Source organism: Loxodonta africana, chromosome 25 (assembly GCF_030014295.1).
Source record: "Loxodonta africana isolate mLoxAfr1 chromosome 25, mLoxAfr1.hap2, whole genome shotgun sequence".
NCBI classification, from domain to species: domain Eukaryota; kingdom Metazoa; phylum Chordata; class Mammalia; order Proboscidea; family Elephantidae; genus Loxodonta; species Loxodonta africana.
The window spans coordinates 17,929,756-17,954,997 of NC_087366.1; positions in this window are offsets into that span (position 1 = coordinate 17,929,756).

Sequence of the window (25,242 nt, forward strand, 5' to 3'; positions counted from 1 at the left end):
ACCCATGAGGGGTGAACTAAGTCTGTCATGATGTCTGCTTTCTCCTCTTTGCATCTTGGCCTTTTCTTTGCCCAGATATTAGAAGTTAGCTTTCTAGTATGGAGACCTATTTTCCCTGGTCACACAACAGCTCCACCACTGTGTGTGTAACAGATGAATTCCCAGAATCTCGTCATCTGATTCTTACTGAGATCTGCTTAGTGTCCTGCTCATAGCTTATATGCGCAAATAGCATTGTTATTTCACCCATTAGTCTTGTGTCTCCAATTGACTGTAATCTCTTTGAGAACAGAAGACTTTGTTGTTTCTACAGAGCCCAGGCCCAAGAACAGGGCCTCAATACACCCTTAGAGGTTGATAGACCAACCAGCTAAGTTGCTATGTGGGCACCTCTTAAGCCAAGCTAGTTGCTTTGGAGTCGAATCCAACTCATGGCAACCCTATGGCTATGTGTGTCAGAGTATAACTGTGCTCATAGGATTTTCAATGGTTGATTTATGGAAGTAGATTGCCAGGCCTTTCTTCCAAGGCACCTCTGATGGACTGTAGCCTCCAACCTTTCATTTATTTATTTAAATTTTTTATTGTGCATGAGATGAAAGTTTACAGAGCAAAGTTGTTTCCCATTCACTAGTTTGTACATAAAGTGTTCATGACGTTGGTTTTATTCCCCACAATGTACCAGCACTCCCTGCATTTCCATCTTCCTTCCTGCCTTCTCATCTTTGCCATTGTGCAAATGTTGCCCTTTTGATCTTGGACAATTGATTGGTCTATGGAGCATGCACCTCTCGGGTGATATCGTTTATTTTATGGGCCTGTCTATGATTTAACTGAAGGGAAGTCTCCAGGAATGGCTTCAGTGCCAGTTCAGAAGGGTGTCCTAGAGTCATAGTCTCGGGGATTCCTCTAGTCTCTATCAGAGAAGTAAGTTTGGTCTTTCTTGTGAATCTGAGTTTTCATTCTGCAATTTTTCTCCCACTCTGTCAGGGACCCCCAAACTTTCATTTGGTAGCTGAGCATGTTAACCATTTACACCACCCAGGACTCCTCTTAGTGGTGATGAAAAGCAAATATCAACATAAAAAATTTCAGCAACTCTGATGAAGTCAGGTGAATGTGGCTAAAGGAAAGGGAAAGATGAGAGGCAGAAGCAGCAGAAACAAAAAAATAACACCTTACCTGTTTGAAAATGCCCTTTCCTTCCCCTAATCCTTTTCAGAAAATGTTACAATATTGAGGAGGTAAAGACAAGAAATAAAGTTGCAGCTCCATTCAGCATAGAATTCTTAAGCAAGGACTCCCTAAACTTAAGCACTGATTGTGATACATTTTTAAAAAGATGTAATGGTTCTGATGTTACGGGCTGATTTCAAATACAGTTAGTAATAATTAAATTATTTTAAGAGATAACCGAACACATTGCTACCATCGACATAAAAGCAAACTACTGTATTCGGATCGTACCCTAAAAAAGGGGGAAAGAAGTTGAAAAATTCTAGAGCAAGAGTTTCTAACAATTTTTGGCTATTAGCATGTATGAAGTAGTTTTCTAAACTCCCCTGCATATTTAAACTGATTTAAGCCTCCCAACAATGCTAGGAAGATACTGTTGTTATTATTATTATCTCCCTTGTACAGATGTGTAATCTGAAGAATATTGAATTCAAGTAATTAGGCCAAGGTCAAGGTTATATAGTTAATAAGTGACAGAGTTGGGATTTGATGCTAGTTTGGGTGCTTAACTACTACCTCGTACTAATGGTGGCTACCAGAGCTTTGTGACTCTGGGAGGTGGGAATAGAAAAAAGAACAACCTTATCTTCTGGGAGCCCCCTGAATGGTAGGTATCCTTGGTACCCTTTCCACCTTCTTAGCTCCCCCACGTGGTCTTTATAACCCATGAGGGTCCAAGATGAAGAAAAGAGAATTAGCACTGTCAGAGCATGACACCTGCTAGGCAATCAGAAGCTTCCTGTTGGTTCTCCTAGCCATGGGACAATTAACCAAGGTAGGAGATTACAGAGCAAAAGGTGGCTAGAAGGCTTAGAACGAGACAGCATTTCCATGCTTCAGCACTCAGTTTAATTAAATCAGTCCTTGGTCCAAAATAACTCTATTGATAAAGAAGAGCTTTGGCTTATTCAAAATGCCAAGGGTCAATGGAAGGTAAGCATTAGAGCAAACGTTTCAAGTGCTTTCGCCAATTCGATTGGTGGTTTTGTTAGTTTCCTCCTGTCTTCCTTATTTAGTTTTGAAAACCCAGTCCAGGCCTTCATTTCCTCTCCAGGACTCTTGACTGGTCTCCTGACTTCAGGATCTCCTGCCACACATCATCCTTGTTGTTGTTTGAGTCCTTTCTGTGAAACACAGATCTCAGGTTCCTGCTTAAAAGGCTTGGCTCCAGCTCTTTGATGAGTACAGAAGAAAGTCTAAACCTCTGTGTTGCCCACACAGAATCTTCTGTAAGTTGACCTCTGCTTGCCTTTTCAGACTGATCTCCCATCCCAAATGCCAGCTGGATGGCTAGCCCAGCCACCTGGCTGACTGGCTGATCTCCATCCATACTCTGCTACTTTCTACCCTGTGCCCTTGCACGTGGTATTCTCTCTGCATGGACTACTCATCCTCTACACATTTCAAGATCTTTCCTCTCAGCCAACCCCGCTCTTGCCATGCCACTCACTAGCACTGTGTCTTGGGTAAGCTCTCTTGACCTCTCTGAGCCTTGGCTACTTCATCTATAACAACAGGGCCATGATATGTACAATAAGAGTCAGAAAGAAAGAGTTTGCTCTCTGGACATTTACAGAGCAGATATGGATGCAATGTAAATGGCCATTATTGTATTATCACTTATTCTTTGTGGTCTCACTTAAACGCTGTCTCTTCCAAGAAGTTTTCCAAACCCCCGCATCAGAATCAAGCTTTTGCTCCCCCTCTTCTTTTGAAGTTCTGAATTTTTTTTTAAGCCTTTGAGGTTTCCTTTATTAAACTAGTTAACTAATTCTAATACAAAAAAAAAAAAACTCATTGCCATCAAGTCAATTCCAACTCATTGCAGCCTTATAGGATAGGGTAGAACTGCCCCGTAGGGTTTCCAATGCTGTAATCTTTATGAAAGCTGACTGTCACATCTTTCTCCCATGGATTCAAACCACTGATCTTTCAGTTAGCAGCCAAGTGCTTAACTAATGGACCACCAGGAAAGAGTATTCTTTAAATTGTATAATTTAGTGGTTTTTGGTATATTCACATTCTGAGCAACCATCAGCACTATCTAATTCCAGAACATTTTCACCCCCTCCCACCTCCCCCCCCAAAACCCAAAAACTCCGTGCTTACTAAATCACTCCCCACTTAAGGCTCCCGTGAAGCCCACAAAGAGAAACTGGGAGATAAAGGAGGAAGTCAGGGAGATGCTTAAAGTATAGCTAGTAGACCCAGGTAAAAATTTTCTGATAGTTTAATTTATTTCTTTGTTCTTCCACCTCGAAAGACAGTAGGGAATTCAGAGAATTATTAGCTCTGAAAATTCTATGATTATTTTTCATTTACAAGCATTAAAATACCACACACACGTATACACACACACGCACGCACACACACACACACACACACGGCTAATTTGCAGAGATGAGAAAAATGACCTCGGTTTGGCTACTACTTGTATTTAGTTTGCCCTTCAATTTAACACAGAATTTGGTAACACAGCCTTGGTCCTCTTTCATCGGGGATTAATTTGGACATCTTTAAATGCTCAGATTCGAAATTGACCAAAATTGATTTCTTAATGGTTATTTCAGCCTCCACAATAAACAAATGAGAAAAATTGTACATTTAGAGGAAAGACATACGTACCAAGAATTGGGAAGGTATCAGCTGTAATCCCAATCCTTTGACCCCAAGGATTTCCTCTGATATTGAGTGAAGTACTTCACAGACCTCTACTGGGCTTCTTCCAGTGTGCCTACACAGCTATATGGCCTGATCGAATTAAAACTCCTCTGTGGCTAATAGCAATATATCTAACAATTTGATTAAATTATCATACTTGTAGTATTGAAAAAACAGAAAGGAAAATTTTGGTTTCACATTTTACGTGGAACTAAATGTTACAGTTCACAATGAAAGTAAGCAGGTGGATGTCGTGTCTGAAACTGTCTGTTGTTTACTGTTGTATTGAAATTATAAACAATGTATTTTGTCTTGCTTTCCTGGTACCTTTAATTTGGATATGTCAAAAGGTATTAAGTTATATAAAAGCAAGGCCAAGAAGAGAAAAATAATAAAATGACTCTTGGCTCAATGCTCAAATTCATTATTATTCAAGTGTACCCAAGTTATATTTAATAATGCTGTTCAGCTATTTTTTTGGTTTGGCTTATTCAGCTATTAAAAATGTCCTGTTATTTCTACCAACTGATTTTATTATAAATTTTTCCGAATTGCTTGAGTAGGTTCAATAATGGGGTATTATTTAAAAATCAAAACATGTTAGTTTTGAATGAGAAAAAGTATTAAAATGGAAAAAATAATTTTCCAATAATGATGGTGCTTCGAGCACAGGCAGGGTTTCACCATCCCCTATACTGTTCAAGGTCCACTTTAAATGAAATAAAACTACGGGGAGAAATCTGAACCATCCAAGAAACTCAGTTGAGGTGCTACCACATTCCAGAAGCTCTAAAGAGTGTTTGCTAGATAGTCTTTTTGAGCAAAGAAACCAAACCCCTTTGAGCAAAGCGAGGCTCAGTTTACAGAAAAGAAAAAAACAAAAACCCATTGCTGTCAAGTCAATTCCGACTCATAGCGACTCTATAGGACAAAGTAGAACTGCCCCATAGAGTTTCCAAGGAGATCCTGGTGGATTTCAACTGCTGGCCTTTTGGTTAGCAGCTGTAGTACTTAATCACTAAGCCACCGGGTTTCCAAGAAAGGAAGAGGGATGCTCAATTCACCAAATGCAAGAGAAAGAGTAGAGGAGCAAGAGAAACGGATCTGCAGTGGAATCTTGGTGTAACCTCCCGCCATTGAGTGGATTCCAACTCACAGGGACCCCACATGACAGAGTAGAACTACCCTAGAGGGTTTACCAAAGCAGATCACCAGGTCTTTCTCTGGCTGGCTAGGTTCAAACCACCAGCCTTTCGGCTAGCAGCCCAGGGCTTAGCCCTTGGGCTACCAGAACTCCTTCCAGGAAGTCTACCGTGTTACAAAGATCAGACTGCAGATCCCACTGCAGTACTGCTCACCTCCAGCTCTCAGGGGGCTGTTAGAGAGGGCCTGGCCCATCTGTGAGCTACCCCACAAACACAGCTGCTCAATGGAGGGCTCCGCTCTGCCAAGCTGCCTGCCTTAGATATCTATGTTAAATAAAGTTCCATACCCATCCCCTCAGACTACCGATCTGGAGCCTGTGTCCCTTCCTCCAGCTCTAAAGATACAAACCCCTTTGGCGGTGAGTGGATTTGGACTCACAAAGACCCTATAGGACGAGTAAAACCGACCTATAAGGCTTCCAAGGCTGTAATCTTTACAAAAACGAGCTGCCACATCTTTCTCCCCTGGAGCAGCTGGTGAATTCGAACCACCTACCTTTTAGTTAGCAGCCAAGAGCTTAACCCCGGCGCCACCAGGGCTCCTCCTGAAGGATATACATGGTATTTTAGTCAGGCCTTTCTTAATCATACTAGCTTCAGTCAAAAGGATCAAGAAAATTGTAATTGTCATCTCTGGAGCATCATGGCAAGCATCATTGTAATCTCTGAGTTCTTATGAAAATTTAAGAAGAAGCCTGGAATGACCAGGCTTCATGGACACCAAGGCAAGGGACATCAACAGCTGCAACCCAACACTGATCTGATTCCACATAACTTCCGCCTGTCCATCCCACTGTGATGAATGCTAGTGAAGGAGAATGATATTTCTGGTGAGACATCAAACACATTCTAATTTATAAAAATGTACACCATTCACAGCTTAAATGTTTTATTAGTAGCAAAAATTACTTTGCAACACACCTCATACATTCCCCAAAGTGGAAAAATGTGTAGGCCACATTCTCTGATGACAATGCAATAAAACTGGAAATGAATAATAAAGGGATTTAACAAGCTCACAGAAAATTTTAGAACACTATCATTGTGTATAATCCCAGTGAAAATCCAAATAAATGGGAAAAGACAGATTATGAAATAATGCTAGGACAATCTGGCAACAACTTGTGAAATAACAAAATTATATTCCTACCTTGAGCAATACATAAAAATAAATTCCAGGTGCATGACTTTTTTTTTTTTTTAAATAATTTTAATTGTGCTTTAAGTGAAAGTTTATAAATCAAGTCAGTCTCTCACATAAAAAATCCACGTATACCTTGCTACGTACTCCCAATTACTCTCCCCCTAACGAGACAGCCTGCTCTCTCCCTCCACTGTCTCTTTTTGTGTCCATTTCACCAGCTTCTAACCCCCTCTACCCTCTCATCTTCCCTCCAGGCAGGAGATGCCAACACAGTTTCAAGTGTCCACCTGATCCAAGAAGCTCGCTCCTCACCAGCATCCCTCTCCAACCCATTGTTCAGTCCAATCCATGTCTGAAGAGTTGGCTTCGGGAATGGCTTCCGTCCTGGGCCAACAGAAGGTCTGGGGGCCATGACCACCGGGGTCCTTCCAGTCTCAGTCAGACCATTAAGTCTGGTCTTTTTATGAGAATTTGGGGTCTGCATCCCACTGTTCTCCTGCTCCCTCAGGGGTTCTCTGTTGTGTTCCCTGTCAGGGCAGTCATTGGTTGTAGCCAGGCACCATCTAGTTCTTCTGGTCTCAGGATGATGTAGACTCTGGTTCATGTGGCCCTTTCTGTCTCTTGGGCTCGTAATTGCCTTGTGTCCTTGGTGTTCTTCATTCTCCTTTGATCCAGGTGGGTTGAGACCAATTGATGCATCTTAGATGGCTGCTTGCTAGCATTTAAGACCCCAGACGCCACTCTTCAAAGTGGGATGCAGAATGTTTTCTTAATAGATTTTATTATGCCAATTGACTTAGATGTCCACTGAAATCATGGTCCCCAAACCCCTGCCCCTGCTACACAGGCCTTTGAAGCATTCAGTTTATTCAGGAAATTTCTTTGCTTTTGGTTTAGTCCAGTTGTGCTGACCTACCCTGTATTGTGTGTTGTCTTTCCCTTCACCTAAAGTAGTTCTTATCTACCATCTAATTAGTGAATACCCCTCTCCCACCCTCTCTCCCTCCCTCCTCTCGTAACCACAAAAGAATGTTTTCTTCTCAGTTTAAACTATTTCTCAAGTTCTTATAATAGTGGTCTTATACAATATTTGTGCTTTTGCAACCGACTAATTTCACTCAGCATAATGCCTTCCAGGTTCCTCCATGTTATAAAATGTTTCACAGATTCCTCTCTGTTCTTTATCAATGCGTAGTATTCCATTGTGTGACTATACCGTAATTTATTTATCCATTCATCCGTTGATGGGCACTTTGGTTGCTTCCATCTTTTTGCTATTGTAAACACTGCTGCAGTAAACATGGGTGTGCATATATCTGTTCATGTAAAGGCTCTTATTTCTCCAGGATATATTCTGAGGAACGGGATGGCTGGGTTGTATGGTAGTTCTATTTCTAGCTTTTTAGGGAAGCGCCAAATCTATTTCCAACGTGGTTGTACCATTTGACATTCCCACCTGCAGTGTATAAGTGTTCCAATCTCTTCCACAGCCTCTCCAACATTTATTATTTTGTGTTTTTTGGATTAATGCCAGCCTTGTTGGAGTGAGATGAGATCTCATTGTAGTTTTGATCTGCATTTATCTAATGGCTAATGATCATGAACATTTCCTCATATATCTGTTAGCTACTTGAATGTCTTCTTTAGCGAAGTGTTTATTCATATCTTTTGCCCATTTTTTAATTGGGTTACTTGTCTTTTTGTAGTTGAGTTTTTGCAGTATCATGTAGATTTTAGAGATCAGACGTTGATCGGAAATGTCATAGCTAAAAACTTTTCCCCAGTCTGGAGGTAGTCTTTTTACTCTTTTGGTGAAGTCTTTGGATGAGCATAGGTGTTTGGGTTTTAGGAGCTCCCAGTTATCTAGTTTTTCTTCTGCACTCTTAATAATGTTTTGTATACTGTTTATGCCATGTATTAGGGCTCCTAACATTGTCCCTATTTTTTCTTCCACGATTTTTATAGTTTTAGATTTTATATTTAGGTCTTTGATCCATTTTGAGCTCGTTTTTGTGCATGGAGTGAGGTATGGGTCTTGTTTCATTTTTTTGCAGATGGATATCAAGTTCTGCCAGCACGTTTGTTAAACAGTCTGTCTTTTCCCCATTTAACTGTTTTGGGGCCTTTGTCAAATATCATCTGCTCATATGTGGATGGCTTTATGTCTAGATTCTCAATTCTGTTCCATTGGTCCATGTATCTGTTGTTGTACCAGTACCAGGCTGTTTTGACTACGGCGGCAGTATAATAGGTTCTAAAATCAGGTAAAGTAAGGCCTCCCACTTTGTTCTTTTTCAGTAATGCCTTATTCATCCAGGGCCTCTTTTCCTTCCGTATGAAGTTGGTGATTTGTTTCTCCATCTCATTAAAGAATGTTGTTGGGATTTGGATCGGATTCGCATTGGATGTATAGATTGCTTTTGGTAGAAAAGACATTTTTATAATGTTAAGTCTTTCTATACATGAGCAAGGTACGTTTTCCCACTTATGTAAGTCTCTTTTGGTTTCTTGCAGAAGTGTACTGTAGTTTTCTTTGTATAAGTCTTTTGCATCTCTGGTAAAATTTATTCCTAAGTATTCTATCTTCTTGGGGGCTACTGTGAATGGCATTGACTTGGTGATTTCCTCTTCGATGTTCTTTTTGTTGGTGTAGAGGAATCCAACTGATTTTTGTATGTTTATCTTGTATCCCGATACTCTGCTGAACTCTTCATTTAGTTTCAGTAGTTTTCTTGAGGATTCTTTAGGGTTTTCTGTGTATAAGATCATGCCATCTGCAAATAGAAATGCTTTGACTTCTTCCTTGCCGATCTGGATGCTCTTTATTTCTTTATCTAACCTAATTGCTCTGGCTAGGACCTCTGACACAATGTTGAATAAGAGTGGTGATAAAGGGCATCCTTGCTTGGTTCCTGATCTCGGTGGGAATGCTTTCAGGCTCTCTCCGTTTAGGATGATGTTGGCTGTTGGCTTTGTATAAATGCCCTTTATTATATTGAGGAATTTTCCTTCAATTCCTATTTTGCTGAGAGTTTTTATCATGAATGGGTGTTGAACTTTGTCAAATGCCTTTTCTGCATCAATTGATAAACTCATGTGATTCTTATCTTTTGTTTTATTTATATGGTGGATTACATTAATTGTTTTTCTAAAGTGAATCTTCCCTGCATACCTGGTATGAATCCCACTTGGTCATGGTGAATTATTTTTTTGATATGTTGTTGAATTCTATTGGCTAGAATTTTATTGAGGATTTTTGCATCTACATTCATGAGGGATATAGGTCTATAATTTTCTTTTCTTGTAGTGTCTTTGCCTGGTTTTGGTATCAGGGATATGGTGGCTTCATAGAATGAGTTTGGGAGTATTCCATCCTTTTCTATGTTCTGAAATACCTTTGGTAGTAGTGGTGTTAACTCTTCTCTGAAAGCTTGGTAGAACTCTGCAGCGAAGTCGTCCGGACCAGGGCTTTTTTTTGTTGGGAGTTGTTTGATTACCTTTTCAATCTCTTCTTTTGTTATGGGTCTATTCAGTTGTTCTACCTCTGTTTGTGTTAGTTTAGGTAGGTAGTGTGTTTCTAGGAATTCTGCATGACATATTTAAATGTGGGAAATAAGGCCATTTTTATATTCTTTTAAATAAAAGGAAATACATAGGTAACATTTTCTCTATTCTTGAAATAGGCAAGGTATATTTAAGCAGAAATAATGAAAGATGAGACTGCTAGTTTTGAATGCATAAAACAATTGCATATCAGAAAAACATCATAAACAAAAATGAAAAGCACATGACACATTAGTGTAATAGCTACAACGTATTTGATTGATAAACAGTTAGTATGGTGAATATGTAGAGTCCTATAAGTCAATAAGAAAAAGATACAAATTCAATACAAAATTCATCAAGGATATGAAGAAAAATTCAAAAAAGAGGAAATACAAATTATTATTATTTTTAATTCTGCTTTAAGTGCAAGTTTGAAGTTCAAGATAGTTTCTCATACAAACATTTATACACACATTGTTATATGACCCTAGTTGCTCTCCCTGTAATATGACAGCACACTCTTCCTCGCCACCCTGGATTTCCTATGTCCATTCAACCAGCTTCTGTCCCTTTCTGCCATCTCATCTGGCCTTCTAATGGGAGCTACCCATTTTAGCCTCATGACTAAATGACTAAGAAGCACTTTCTTCACGAGTGTTATTTTATGTCTGATAGTTTAGTCTAATCTTCATCTGAAGAGTTGGTTTCAGGAGTGGTTTTAGTTTTGCATTAACAGAAAATATGGGGGCCATGAATTCCAGGGTTCCTCCAGTCTCAGTCAAACCATTGAGTCTGATCTTTTTACTAGAATTTGAGTTCTGCACCCCACTTTTCTCCTGCTCCATCGGGGACTCTCTGTTTTGTTCCCTGTCAGGGCAGTCATCAGTGGTAGTCGGGTACCATCTACTTCTTCTGGCCTCAGGCTGCTGGAGTCTCTGGTTTATGTGGCCCTTTCTGTCTCTTGGGCTAATATCTTTTCTTGTGTCTTTGGTGTTTTTCATTCTCCTTTGCTCCAGATGAGTTGGAACAAATTGATGCATCTGATATGGTCACTTGCTAGCTTTTAAGACCCCAGATGCCACTCGCCAAAGGAGGATACAGAACATTTTCTTAATAAAATTTATTATGTCAATTGACCTAGATGTCCTCTGAAAGCATGGTCCCCAGCCCCCCACCACTGCTACTATGTACCTCAAAGTGCTTGGTTGTATTCAGGGAACTTCTTAGCTTTTGGTTTAGTCCAGTTGTTCTGACTTCCCTGTATTGTGTGTTGTCCTTCACTTCACCTAAGATAATTCTTGTCTACTGTCTAGTTAGTAAATACCCCTCTCCCACCCTCCCCACCCCCGTAACCACTGAAGAATGTTTTCTTCTGTGTTCAAACCTTTTCTTGAGTTCTTTTAATAGTGGTCTCATACAATGTTTGTCCTTTTGTGACTGACTAAGGAAATATAAATTGTTAATAAACTAAATGAAAAATTTCAATTTACTAAAAAGCAGAGAAAGTAAATAAAAAATATGACACCAATTTCTACCTACCCAATTGGCAGAGATTTTTTTTAAAAATTACTTTTTCTAGAGTTGAGGAAGGTTCAGGGAAATAGGCACTCTCATACCCTGCTGATAGAGTAAATTTATCAGTATGTATCTAAAGCTTTAGAAATTGGTATACTCTTTGCTCTAGCAATTACTACTCTTCTAGGAATTTATCGTAAGGAAATAATCAAAAATGTACACTAACATGTACCATGCTAAGGAGCTTTTAATTATACAGAATAATGTTTATGATCCATTATAATATAAACAAGAATATAAAATTTTATATATATGCATAGTATATAGTCTACTATGCTGGGAATGACGACTCGAAGAGGAATGGTGTTGCATTCATCGTCAAAAAGAATGTTTCAAGATCTATCCTGAAGTACAACACTGTCAGTGATAGGATAATATCCATACGCCTACAAGGAAGACCAGTTAATAGGACTATTATTCAAATTTACACACCAACCACTAGGGCCAAAGGTGAACAAATAGAAGACTTTTATCAGCTGCTGCAGTCTGAAATTGATGGAACGTGCAATCAAGATGCATCGATAATTACTGGCGATTGGAATGTGAAAGTTGGAAACAAAGAAGAAGGATCAGTAGTTGGAAAACATGGCCTTGGTGATAGAAACAATGCCAGAGATCGAATGATAGAATTTTGCAAGACAAACGGCTTCTTCATTGCAAATACCTTCTTTCACCAACATAAACTGCAACTATACGCTTGGACCTTGCCAGATGGAACACACAGAAATAAAATTGACTACATCTGTGGAAAGACATGATGGAAAAGCTCAATATCATCAGTCAGAACAAGGCCAGGGGCTTACTGTGGAACAGATCATCAATTGCTCATATGCAAGTTCAACCTGAAACTGAAGAAAATCAGAGCAAGGCCACAAGAACCAAAATATGACCTTGAGTATATCCCACCTGAATTTAGAGACCATCTGAAGAATAGATTTGACCCATTGAACACTAGTGACTGCAGATCAGACGAGTTGTGGAATGACATCAAGGACATCATCCATGAAGAAAGCAAGAGGTCACTGAAAAGACAGGAAAGAAAGAAAAGACCAAGATAGATGTCAGAGGAGACTCTGAAACTTGCTCTTGAGCATCAAGCAGCTAAAGAAAAAGGAAGAATTGATAAAGTAAAAGAACTGAACAGAAGATTTCAAAGGGCCTCTTGAGAAGACAAAGTATTGTAATGACTTGTGCAAAGAGCTGGAGATGGAAAACCAAAAGGGAAGAACACACTCAGCATTTCTCAAGCTGAAAGAACTGAAGAAAAAATTCAAGCCTCGAGTTGCAATAGTGAAGGATTCCATGGGGAAAAAATTAAACGACCCAGGAAGCATCAAAAGAAGATGGAAGGAATACACAGAGTCATTATACCAAAAAGAATTAGTTTCTATTCAACCATTTCAAGAGGTGACATATGATCAGGAACCGACGGTACTGAAGGAAGAAGTCCGAGCTGTTCTGAAGGCACTGGCGAAAACAAGGCTCCAGGAATTGATGGAATATCAATTGAGATGTTTCAACAAACAGATGCAGCGCTGGAGGTGCTCACTCGTCTATGCCAAGAAATATGGAAGACAGCTTCCTGGCCAACTGATTGGAAGAGATCCATATTTATGCCTATTCCCAAGAAAGGTGATCCAACCAAGTGTGAAAATTATAGAACAATATCATTAATATCACACACAAGCAAAATTTTGCTGAAGATCATTCAAAAACGGCTGTAGCAGTATATTGACAGGGAACTGCCAGAAATTCAGGATGGTTTCAGAAGAGGACGTGGAACCAGGGATATCATTGCTGATGTCAGATGGATCCTGGCTGAAAGCAGAGAATACCAGAAGGATGTTTACCTGTGTTTCATTGACTATGCAAAGACATTCAACTGTGTGGATCATAACAAACTATGGATAACACTGCGAAGAATGGGAATTCCAGAACACTTAATTGTGCTCATGAGGAACCTTTACATAGATCAAGAGGCGGTTGTTCAGACAGAACAAGATGATACTGATTGGTTTAAAGTCAGGAAAGGTGTGCGTCAGGGTTGTATTCTTTTACCATACCTATTTAATCTGTATGCTGAATAAATAATCCGAGAAGCTGGACTATATGAAGAAGAACAGGGCATCAGGATTGGAGGAAGACTCATTAACAACCTGCGTTATGCAGATGACACAACCTTGCTTGCTGAAAGTGAAGAGGACTTGAAGCACTTATTAATGAAGATCAAAGACCACCACCTTCAGTATGGATTACACCTCAACATAAAGAAAACAAAAATCCTTACAACTGGATCAATGAGCAACATCATGATAAATGGAGAAAAGACTGAAGTTGTCAAGGATTTCATTTTACTTGGATCCACAATCAACAACCATGGAAGCAGCACTCAAGAAATCAAAAGACGGATTGCATTGGGCAAATCTGCTGCAAAGGACCTCTTCAAAGTGTTGAAGAGCAAAGATGTCACCCTGAAGACTAAGGTCCGCCTGACCCAAGCCATGGTATTTTCAATTGCATCATATGCATGTGAAAGCTGGACAATGAATAAGGAAGACTGAAGAAGAGATGACGCCTTTGAATTGTGGTGTTGGCAAAGAATATTGAATATACACCATGGACTGCCAAAGAAGGAACAAATCTGTCTAGAAGAAGTACAACCAGAATTCTCCATAGAAGCAAGGATGGCGAGACTGCCATCTTACATACTTTGGACATGTTTTCAGGAGGGATCAGTCCCTGGAGAAGGACATCATGCTTGGCAGAGTATAGGCTCAGCGGAAAAGAGGAAGACCCTCAACGAGGTGGATTGACACAGTGGCTGCAAGCATAACAACGATTGTAAGGATGGCACAGGACCGGGCAGTGTTTCGTTCTGTTGTGCATAGGGTCGCTATGAGTCGGAACCGACACGACGGCACCCAACAACAACAACAACACGATCATATGTATATATAAATATGCACATTTCTTTATAGTATGGTTATAAATAAGTTAAAATACCTACATACATGATTTGAGAAAAATATTAAAATGTTTATACTGGCAAATTCTATGTGTTAGGATTTTGAATGGTTGCTTTTTAAAATCTATTTTTCACATTTTGTACAAAGAACATTTTCCTTTTATAGTCGAAGAAAAACGTGTTTGAAAAACAGTCCACTCCTTCAAGCGTTCTTCCCTGAGAACAATTAGAGAAGTATAGGATACTGGGGTTAGAAGTGGCCCTCAAGGTTTTTAGTTCAAACCCGCATTCTGCTTACTGCGAGCTTACTCGGTGCTTCAGCTTGTACTATAAATAACACGTTTAGAGTTGCTTTTTTTAAAAAAGTATGTGTGTATATATTTATTCATGTAGAGAGATACATATTCATAGATCATGTTGATAATCCTTGGACCTTTGTTATCAGCGTATCTAGCAGAGTGGTACTAAAGGTATGTGTTCTAGTGTGAAATACTGGGAATATTTAAGTGTTTTTGTTGGTGTGACAACCTCGAGGGTGATTATTGTTATATTTAACATTGATTTGACTGTCACTCCAGTAATAATACTGTATCATTTCTGCTTTGAAAACCTGAATTGGGTAGAGATCTTAAAGAGAAGACACTTCAGACTGTCACTGGATTTTTATGTGAAATCTCCCAGTTTTTAATGTCAGTGATAAGTTTAAATTTTAAAAAGTGTGCGGGTCACTGTTAGCTTGTGGAACATCCACGTTTGTGACTAATATGTCTGAATACTTCTGGTGAATATTTATATTGCTGTTGTTAGGTGCCCTCAAGTCAATTCCGACTCATAACGACCCCATGTGACAGAGCAGAACTGCCCCATAGGATTTTCTTGGTTGCTCTTGTGTATTTAGAGCATATGTATTACATATTCTTCCAGTCTATGGAATTCCTTTGAAGGAAGACAAAATACAACACAGTGACAAACTAATGAGTGCTTATAAGGGAATTAAATAAACAAACAAAACCATAGAAGCTGTTACACTGCCTTTGCAAGAGAGGGGTAGTTTCATATGTTCTTCAAAACTTGGGTTAGCTCACCTCAGAAATATTAAAATCCTGTGGTTTCAGACTTTGATTTCTTAATCTCTAGACAGCCAGCCAGATAGATTTCGTTAAATGTTTCCCTGCAGAAAATATATCTAGATCAAGCACCACACCTTTAAGTACTTGACATCACCATTGCTAACTGAGTCCATGGGGCATAAAATACTTATTTAAACTTGACAGTGTCAAAGTCATTCCACTCTGCCCTAGAAGTGCTGTGACCTTCTGTGGACAGCTTGAGCCTGTTAGGAAGTCCCTTTGTGAGGCCCTGTCACAGCACCACAGCCGTAACCTGCTCTTCCTGAGGTTTGCCTGAGGTTCAGAATGGCCACCAAGATGAGCCCTCTGTGGTGTCACATCCAGTGAGAGTTGAAGGAAGGAGCACGCTGCAGGGGATACCCCTCCCTGTAGTGATCAGTGGGCTCTGATATGGAATATGTGTTCGTTCTATTATCCGGGACCCTAAACATTCTGGAGTGCAGTTCTGTGTCATCCCAGTTGGTGCTAGCACATTCCTGTGCATCAGGGATTCAAGGCTGTTTCTGTGGATCTGGGCTCCAAGTGGGCAGAGCTGCCCCTTCCACTGTATGCAACTCCTCCAAAGACAGGTAAAACTCAGTGACAAAGTTGTACGAGGAGTATTGGGACTAGTGCCCCCCACACTACTGGACTGGTCTGCTGTTATGCCCTCTTGGGTCTTAAGAAGCAGAAAAGGCCATAAAGCTAGTCAGCAGAAGACTTGGCATTTAAACCCAGGGTTTTCAGACTCTAGGGCCATAATTCTTCCTTCATGCTCCCTAAGTGAAGAGCCAGAGGGAGTCTCACCAGTTGGCATTGAGTCGATTCTGACTCATGGTCATCTTGTGTGTGTCAGAGTAGAACTGTGCTCCGTAGGGTTTTCAATGGCTGATTTTTCAGAAGTAGATCACCAGGCCTTTCTTCCAAGGTGCGTCTGGGTGGACTTGAGCTTACAACCTTTCAGTTAGCAGCTGGGAGTGTTAACTGTACCATGCAGGGACTCCAGAGGGAAATTAGCCTGCAGTATTGCCCCTCACTGCTGCTGTTAACTCTGTTTCCCCATAGCCTCCAAGTTGTTTTAGGTCCAACAGGACTTTGCAATTGGATATGGAGATGGAATAGCAATGACTACAACATTTTATGTGCATTGAGGGCTTTCTGTGTGTCAGGCACAGTGCTAAGTGTTTGGCCTGCGTCATTTCTATATGGTCTTCAGAGCACCTCCATGAAGAAAGTATTATTATTTTACCCACTTAACAGACTAGGACATGGAAGCTTGTGGAGTTTAGGTCACTTACTAAAGTCACAACGCTAGTAAGTGGCAATCTAGATTTGAAGCTGGTTTTATGTTTTCACTTTTGTTTATTACCCATACACTTCCAAAGAGGGTTTGAGCTTAGTATTGTGAGCAGTGATCAATCACGGAAGCTACTTTTATAAAAAGAGATCATTCTAGTGGAAAGGGTGGGCAGGAGGATTGAGGACAGGGTCAACTAAACCATCCTACTCCAGGAGTCAACGCAGCTAAAATAGACTATGTCAAAGGCTAATTTAACGCAGGCTGTTAACTGTAAATTAAGTTAGTATTTTACCGGGTCGCCCAAGGTTGGAATCGTTAATCATTCCTTCTTTTTTCTCACCACTCCAACCAGTTAGAACTTGTTGTTGTTGTTAGCTACTGTCGAGTAAGCCCCTGACGGCTCCATGCACAATGGTGGAAAGAAATGCTACCTGGTCAGTTTTCTGAGTTAGCTCCCCAGGCCTTTCTTTCTAGTCCCTCTTTGTTTGGAAGCTCTGCTGAAACCCGTTCAACACCATAGCAATGCACAGGCCTCCAGGGACCCACAGGTGGTTGCCGTGCGTGAGGTTCATCGGCTGTGAATTGAACTCTGGCCTCCCACATGGAAGAGGAGAATCTTACCACTGACCCCCAGTTAGAACTTAGTCCCCGCAAATCTGCCCCATCTTCTCTGTCCTTGTGTGAACTCCCCCAGTTTAGGCCCTCATTGTCTCTAGCTAAATATTGAAGTAGTTTCCCAACACTCCTCTCTCCCTCTTTTTTCTCTACACCGTCACCAGAATCTTGTTGCTTTTACCTCCTAAAATAAGCCTTCCTTTCCATTCCTTCTCTATTTGCTCCAGCTTAAGCACCCACCATCTCTTGCGTGGATATTGTGACAATATCCTAGCCTGCCTCCCTGCCCCTTGGCCTTGCCACACTCAGTCTACCCCCCACACACCATATGAAAAGGCCAATTATCTGTTTAAAATTATATCCTGCCAGCAGGATCAAGTCTAGGCTCCATAGCTTGGCCAACAAGGCCTTTCATGACCTTGCTTTTGCCAACACCTCCAGCTTCATTTCCTGTGTCTCCTTGCCTGGAATCTTACAGTCCAGGTATGTTAAGACATTTCAACTACCCTGCTTTCACCATGGGGTTCCATGCTGCCATTCTTCCTTCAAATCCCTGCTCAGACTTCCTCCTCAGGGAGGTCCCCCTGATTCCTCACACTAAATTCAGTACCCCTCACCTGGGCTTTCTATATCATTTAAGCAGACAGACTCCTACTCATACCTCAAAATGGAATTTCATTGTAGTCCCTCTGTGAGGCCCTCCTTATCTTCCCCAGGCAGAGATGCTTCTCTCAACACCACCATCCTGAATCTCTGAATGCTCATTTCACTTCTTAGTCTGCCCATCTGTCTCTCTCATAGTGAGAGCTTCTCAAAGGAGGAGACCACAGCCCCTCAACACACAGCAGTAGAGTGAAGCAGAAGGCCCAGTCAGAAACCTTGCTGGATGAATGAATGGCTACATCTCAGGTCCAATGGGAAGAAAAGACTCTTTTTCTCTTGGGAAATCAAGGAAGAAACTAACCGTACTTTGTCTACCAAAACCATAGAAGGTTATTCCCAACCTATAAGAAAGCAGACTCTTGAGGACATCCCTGCTTTGTTTGATTTCAGTTTGGGTTCGTTGGTTCTCTTTTATCTGTAAGGATATATTGCAAAGACCGTTCTCAGTTGTCATTATTTCTAACTTTCAGAAGAAAAATAAGAGAAAAAAAATTTTTTAAATAACTTCGAAAACGTAGTTTTTGAAAGAGGGACATCTTTTTCAAACCATGTAATGACATTCCTTCATATTTTTATTCTGACTTATAATAAACAATCTTCTTAACATAATAATTATATCATCAGCCATTATAGTTTTCAGTTGTTCCTTTCATACTGAATGCCTACCCGTGGCCAAAGTCATCATTCTTAAACATAAACTTCCATGAAAGTCTAACACAGAAAGGAATAAACCAGATTTTGAATACCAAATACACCAGGCACTGCCCTTTTATTTTATTTATGCCACCTCATTTAATCCTCCCAACAACTCATTGAGCAAGTTGTTTTTACTCCCATTTTACAGAGGATGAAATTGAGGCACAGTGAGGTTAAGTAAGTAACTCAAAGTAAAATAACTAGTGAGCAACAAAGCTGGAATTTGAAACAAGCTCCATCTGGCTCCAAATCCTAGTCTCTTCGCGTGATATAAGCAAAATATCTTTATTTACAGCCTCTGACTTATTTCTTTTAGGCTTAGTAAAGACCTGTCAACTGCCTGAGTCTGGGCCTTTTCACTTTTACATAATGATTTAGTTCAATTTCAAAATATTTACAGAGTGCCTGCTACTGTAAGAACGTATTTCCAGCACTGGGGTTCAAAGACTTGAAACATAGACCAGACTTTTAAGTACCTGCAATTTAATGGAAGAAGACAGAGGTATAAGCAACTCACTATTTTGTAAGGAAACTTGAAGTAAGTGTTAGGTAGAGATGGACGCAATCTGCTGTGGGAGGATTAATACTAATCGACGGGGTTTAATCAATAATTTTTGTATCCTCACATGCATGAAAAGAGTCTTCAGGAAACACACTTAACACATCCATTTCCTTTGTTCTAGCATATTCTCCTTCATGGGACTATTGCAGAATTGGTGTCCACCAAGAAACTAATTTCTGAGGCAGAATTAGCTTCAGAAGAGTCTGGTCTCAGCAAGACACTCCTTTCTCTCTTTCGAGGTCATTCGATCTTTGAGTAGAATCTGGTTCTTGAGACATTTAATCTTAGCAGGAAGCAGGCTCCTTTCTCTGAGACAGATGATGAAGTTTCAACAAGAAAGTGGAAGGACATTTTCTTCCCTACCTGGGCTCACCCTGGATGTCACAAATCTGCCCTTCTCTGGGGAAAGATGCACAGGACCATGAACTCAGCCAACTTTTCCTTACTGTAGCTACCAAAGTCAGTCTGTGGATGAACTGTTTCCAATAATGGCACTTCTTCAAAGCAATGTTATATACAGTTTGTGCCTTGAACGTCATCCAATAGAGAAGGCACTTCTTCAAAGCAATGTTATATACAGTTTGTGCCTTGAATGTCATCCAATCAACTAGTTACTATAGAACCTACCGAACTGAATTGTCATTGATTTTGGCTGCTGTTGACTCCTCCCCTGACTCATGGCGACCCACGTGTTACAGAATAGAACTGAGCTCCATAGGATTTTCTCCGCTGTAACTGAATGGAATCTGTTCACCGGGCTTTTCTTCTGTGAAGCTGCTAAGTGAGAGGGTTCCAATGGCCAACCTTTAGGCTAGCAGTCGATTGCAAACTGCTTGTGCCCCCCAGGCTATTCACAAATGAATATCCATCCCAAATGCAAACACACACGCATACACATGCACGCACCCTGGTGTGTCAGAGGCTTATAACTGGCAATGGTGGATTTCTTTGGACTTCAAAGAAGGATCTTGTAGACATGAAAACATTGGTTTTAAAAATATTCACAGGATCATACCACTTAAGTTCTGACACCTCCAAACAGAGTGCAAGAGAAAGGGAGAGAGAGGGCACTTTATTCTTAAAAACTGAGCTACTGTGTTTCTCTTTCTGGTGTTAACTAGACGTGACAGAGAAAGACTAGTTAGTCCTTAGCCTCAAATATCCTCAAGCTCTCTGAATCCTCCTTGACATACTATTTGCAATTAGAGTTCATTCGTGCATTCATCCAAACAAACGTTTATTGAACATTTATTATGCGTTAAGTCCTGGGCAGATGGAGAACCATTTGAGAAGCACAGACTGGTAGCTGTGGTAACGACAATGACAAGGCTGACAATCACAAACAAATAATAACAAGGCTGCGTCTGCACCCTTTGTCGTATCTACATTTGGTGGGTATGTGACCGCCATTCTGCTCTGCTGTTGTCATTGGCTGCTTTACAGTTGACTCCGACTCATCGTGACCCCCATGTACAAAGGAGTGAAATGTTGCCTGGTCTTGCAGCACCTTAACAATTGCTGGCATCTTTGAGTCCATCATTGCAGCTTTTGTGGCAATCCGTCATCTGGAGGGTCTCCCTCCCCCTTGGTGGCCCTCTGCTTCACCAAACATGATCTTCTCCTTGAGTGATTTTGATTTTTCCTGATGGCTTGTCCAAAGCCAATTGGTCAGTCAGTGTTCTGTTGTGATACATAGTGTTTTCATTGGCTAATTTTTAGAAGTAGTTCACCAGGCCTTTCTTCTCAGTCTGTCTTAGTCTAGATGTGCTCTTGGAACCTGTTTATCATGGGTGACAACACTGGTATTTAAAATACTGACAGCAGAGCTTCTGGCATCACAGAAACACGAAAACTACCCCAGTACAGCAAACTGACGGAAGAATGATATCCATTCTACTTTATATTCATGTAATATCCATGTTAAAGGCTCATCAGGTCTTAATGGATAAGAGTGGGAGAGGTAAAGTACTCAGTGAGACATAGCTTTGTATTGGAGATAAGCTGTGTCAGTAACGAAGAAAATGAAGAAAGGAATGAGTAAGGAATCTTTCTCCTGACAGAAAAATCCCCAGTGCTAATGTGCACGTTCTTGGAATAATCAGACGTTAACTATAAAACAAGATTTCTTTCACATCTGGTTATGTGGCCAACAGATGTATTTGTTAGGATGGTTTTTGTTAGGATGGTTTTGACTGTAGAAGAGAAAAATTCACTGAAAGTAATTTAGATAATAAGGATATTTATTACCCCACTAGCTGAATTCTGAGGTCAGGTGGCTTTGGGGTCTTCAATTCAGCAGCTCAACAAGTTCATCAGGAACCCAGATTTTTTCTATCTTTCTATTATACCATCTGTGATGGTTAAAGTCATGTGTCAACTTGACTAGGCCATGATTCTAGTGGTTTGGCAGTTATGATGTAGTTTGGCAGCTATGTAATGATGTAATAACCTCCATAATGAAATCTGACATAATGTAATCACTTCCATGATGAGATTTGTTATGAGCAGTCAATCTGTTGAAAGGGAGTTTTCTTGGGAGTGTGGCCTGCATGTGGACTCTCTGGCAAAGCTTGCTTTTGCTCCCTGTGGATCCTCACCTGACCTCTGGTTCTTGGGACTTGAGCTAGTAGCTCACCCACTGATCTTGGGATTTGTCAGTCTCTGCAGCCTGTGAGCCAGAAGCCTTCTGTTTTACCTGCTGATCCTGGGTTTGCCAGCTCCTGCAGCTATGTGTCAGGAGAAGCTTCCAGCCTGACCCACAGACTTGGGACTTTCCAGCTTCTACAACTAGGTGAGCCATTTCCTGTGTATAAATCTCTCTCTCTCTCTCTCTCTATATTTATATATACATGAAGAGGGGCCTTGGTGGTGAAGTGGGGCATTTGGCTGCCAATCAAAAGGTCGGCAGTTCAAATCTAGCAGCTGCTCCTTGGAAACCCTATGGGGCAGTTCTACACTGTCTTATAGGGTTGCTATGAGTTGGAATCTATTCGACGGCAACAGGCAATACACATACACACACTTCACTGGTTTTGCTTCTTTAGAGAACCCAGACTAATACAGCATCCTCACTGTGTTGGCTTTTGGCTTCAGGCATTTTCTTATGGTTGAGGTGTGGCTGCAGCAGCTGTAAGAATTATATCCTCACAAAACTACATCCAAAGGTCTAAGAAGAAACATCCTTCTTTGCATTCCTTGTGAATAGCAAGGATAGCTTTCCAGAAGCTCCCCATGAAAACTCCCTCTCAGGTGTGATTGGCCAGAATTGTGGGTCACGTGCTTATTCTTAAACCAAAGGAATGGAATTTCACTGCCAAAGGAAATGGAATTACCATGATTTACCTAAATGATCAAGATTCAACCTCAGACTGGACAGAAGGCCAATCTCCCTGAAACACCTGGATGTCTGATTCCAGAACAAAATGGGAATACTTATAGCAAAGAGGAGGTGCCAGTGGTGGTAGTAGGGGGGAATGGTATAGGGTAGACAACCAGGGGGTCCAGCATAGCAGAGTTGCAAGTCAAAAGCGCCTCAGGCCAGGAGCAATTCCAGTTCAGGGATCCTGCCCTGATGACCATCAGGCTTGACCTTGCTTTGCAGATGAGCTTCTCTTACAGGAATGTGTTTTGCTGAACTTTAAGATAGCTGCTGAGGACACACCGTGCTGTATATTCTGCTGGCTCATGTTGCGCCACCTTGACCTGAGGCCAAATTATGCATCAAAGGTCTAAAATGGTTTATGGCTAGGGCGGGCAAGCTGATGTCATTTGTCAAAAGTGGCACTTTACAATGACCTTACCAATATAAAACCATACCAAGGCTTTTCCATAGAACATTTATGGGGAAATGTGTTTTTGAAACAAAAACGAAACACCCTACAGTTTACTCCACTTGGAAAATAAAGACTGAGACCCCACCCATGGTAGCACTGGTGAGAAAGTTTGGGAAACATACCAGAGAAGAAATTCCTCAGGTTTAGGCTCAGTGAGAAAATTAAGATGGCTAATGTTTCTGGAGTCTGTCCTTCCTTGTAAAACTAAAATTATGAGCTTCTTTGAAATGGAAAAGTTCCATTTTATATTCAAATTCCTTGAAGAAAGAAGGCACCATATTAATATACTTTTAAAACTATCCCCAGCACAACTAACACAGTGCTTTATATGTAGTACTGAATAGTTACCTTTTGAATAATCGCTTGTAGTGTGAGTTTGTCAAGAAATTAACATAACAAGAAGAGATTGCCAAGTAATGGATCAAAGTAATGGACACCTTGGCAATATTCTTAGCACTGAATCTTTCTTTGCAGATGCTAAAGCTGTCCCCAGCAGGTTACACCAGGGTTTCTCAACAGAAGCTGCACATCCAATCATCTGGAGGGCTTAGAAAACACTTATGCCTGTGTCCCACCCCCCAGAGACTCTGATTTAATTAGTATAGAGTGAGGCCTGGGTACTCAAATGTTTTAAAACTCCCCGGGGGATTCTCCTGTGCAAGCAAGGTTGACAGCCTACATCAAAATCACCCGGACAGCTTATTAAAACACAGAGTGCTGGGCCCAACTTCAGAGTTTCTGATTAAGTAGTTCTTAGGTGGGGCCCAAGAATTTGCATTTTTAACTTGTTCCCAGATGATGCCGACACTGCTGGTCAGGGATCACACTTTGAGAACTACTGGTTTAGAGCAGGGGTCATCAAACAGTAAACCATGGGCCAAATCCTTGTACAGTGTTTTTTTTGTACAGTCCATGAGCTAAGAATGGTTTTACGTTTTTAAAGGATTGTGAAGAAACAAACAGAAACAGCAACAACAAAAGCAAAGAGGAATATGCAACAGAGACCATGTGGCCAGCAAAGTTTAACAGGAAATATCTGTCAACCCCTGTTCTAGAGGATCATGAAGTCTGACAGAAAAATTAAGAATCCCGATGGACAAGAGCCCTGGTGGTGCAGTGGTTAAGAGCTCCACTGCTAACCAAAAGGTTGGCAGTTCGAATCCAACAGGAACTCTTTGGAAACTCTATGGGGAGTTCTACTCTAGATCGATGGCAGTGGGTTTGGTTTTTATGTACCAGGAGAGTGGCATACATTCCTTTAATCCCAACAACAATACTATTATCATTATTCCTATTCTATAGATCAGGAGGAAACCCTGGTGGCGTAGTGGTTATATGCTATGGCTGGTAACTAAAGGGTCAGCAGTTTGAATCTGCCAGGCGCTCCTTGGAAACTCTATGGGGCAGTTCTACTCCATCCTATAGGGTCACTATGAGTCAGAATCGACTCGACGGCACTGGGGTTTTTTTTTTTTTTTTTTTAATAGATCAGGAAATTGACGCTCAAGAGACATTAACTTGCTAGCATATAAATCTAATAAGTGATAGAGCTATGATTCAGACCCAGGTGTGTTATTCCTACCAACCACACAATGACTTAGAAAAAGCTTGAAGTTCTATTGCAAGTGGTTATAACCTCTGGAGTGATTCTAAAAATATAATAAGCACTAAAAACATTTGCATATATCAAGAGGCAGTTGTTTGGACAGAACAAGGGGGTGCTGAGTGGTTTAAAGTCAGGAAAGGTGTGCCTCAGGGTTGTATTCTTTCACCATACTTATGCGATCTGTATGCTGAGCAAATAATTCCGAGAAGCTGGACTATATGAAGAAGAACATGGCATCAGGACTGGAGGAAGGCTCGTTAACAACCTGCGTTATGCAGATGACACAACCTTGCTTGCTGAAAGTGAAGAGGACTTGAAGCACTTACTAATGAAGATCAAAGACCACAGCCTTCAGTACAGATTTCACTTCAGCATAAAAAAAAAAAAAAAAGCATAAAGAAAACAAAAATCCTCACAAATGGACCAATAAACCACAGCATGATAAACAGAGAAAAGATTGAAATTGTCAAGGATTTCATTTTACTTGGATCCACGATCAACATGAGTGGAAGCAGCAGTCAAGAAA